Here is a 1,681-nt window from a genome sequence, read left to right on the forward strand (position 1 = left end):
GGCCTGCCATTTTCAAGAAGATAATAAGGAGACTGACCCCAAGATGACCCAGATGTTGAGATTAGAAGACAAGGATTTTTGTTTTTGAGACCGAGTCCTGCTCTGTCGCCCAGGCTGGAGTGCAGTGGCGCCATCTCGGCTCACTGCAACCTCCGCCTCCGAGGTTCACGCCATTCTCCTGCCTCAGCCTCCCGAGTAGGTGGACTACAGGCACTTGCCAAGACGCCCAGGTAATTTTTTTGTACTTTTAGTAGAGAAAGGGTTTCACCATGTTAGCCAGGATGGTCTCAATCTCCTGACCTCGTGATCCACCTGCCTGGTCCTCCCAAAGTGCTGGGAATACAGGTGTGACCCACGGCGCCCAGATTTTTTTTTTTTTTTTTTTTTTAAGTAGAGATGGTGTTTCACCATGTTAGCCACCGCTCCCGGCCAGAAGACAAGGATTTTAAATCAGTCATTATAACTATGCTCAATGGCAGGAAGAAAAACATGCATGACAAAAAATAAATAACTGACCAGGCACAATGGATCACTCCTGCAATCCCAGCACTTTGGGAGGCTGAAGTGGGCAGACCACTGAAGGCCAGGAGCTCAAGACCAGCCTGGCGAAAATGGTGAGAACCTATCTCTACTAAAAATATAAAAATTAGCCAGGCGTGGTGCCGGTTGCCTGTAATCCCAGCTATTCGGGAGGCTGAGGCAAGAGAATGGCTTGAACTTGGGAGGTGGAGGTTGCAGTGAGCCGAGATTGTGCCACTGCACTCCAGGCTAGTTGACAGAGTGAGACTCCTTCTAAAAAAAAGAAAAAAAAAAATTAGCCAGGCCTGGTGACCGGCACCTGTAATCCCAGCTACGCAGGAGGCTGAGGCAGGAGAATTGCTTGAACCCAGGAGGCAGATGTTGCAATGAGCAGAATTGTGTCACTGCACTCCAGCCTGGGTGACAAAGTGAGATTCTGTCTCAAAATAAATAAATAAAAAATGAACCAAATGGGAACTGGAGAATTGAAAACTACAATATCTGAAATTTAAAATCAGTGGGTGGTAGCTGGGTACGGTGGCTCACACCTGTCATCCTAGCGCTTGGGGAGGCCTAGGTGGGTGGATGACCTGAGGTCAGGAGTTTAAGACCAGCCTGGCCAACACATGGTAAAACCCCATCTCTACTAGAAACACAAAAAATTAGCCGGGCATGGTAGAGGGCACCCGTAATCCTAGCTACTCGAGTGGCTGAGGCAGGAGAATCACTTGAACCCAGGAAGCAGAGGTTGCAGTGAGCTGAGATTGCGCCATTGCAACAAAAGCGAAACTCTGTCTCAAACAAAACAAAACAAAACAAAAAAATCACTGGGTGTGCTTTACAGGAGGACAGAGATGAGGAAAGAGTCAGTAACTGTGATCAGTGGAAATTCTCCCATCTGAAGAACAGGTCAGTGGGTCAATCCAAAGATCCAACTGACCTGTAACTGGAAATCAATGAGTGAGTTGCAGAGTTGCATGAAAGCATGTTATTATATTATATGCTGACACAGCTATAGACTGAGAGGTTAAGCATGTCCTTCATGGCCACAGATCCAGGATGGAAACCCAGACTTCAGAGCCTATGATCCCGTCGTGTTCTGTTGGACTAATTTTCATATTTGAATGTTTTAAATTACGTCTCAAAAAAAAAAAAAAAAAAA

The sequence above is a fragment of the Rhinopithecus bieti genome, unplaced genomic scaffold, assembly GCF_001698545.2.
Source record: "Rhinopithecus bieti isolate Rb0 unplaced genomic scaffold, ASM169854v2 scaffold_15776, whole genome shotgun sequence".
Classification (NCBI taxonomy): Eukaryota; Metazoa; Chordata; class Mammalia; order Primates; family Cercopithecidae; genus Rhinopithecus; species Rhinopithecus bieti.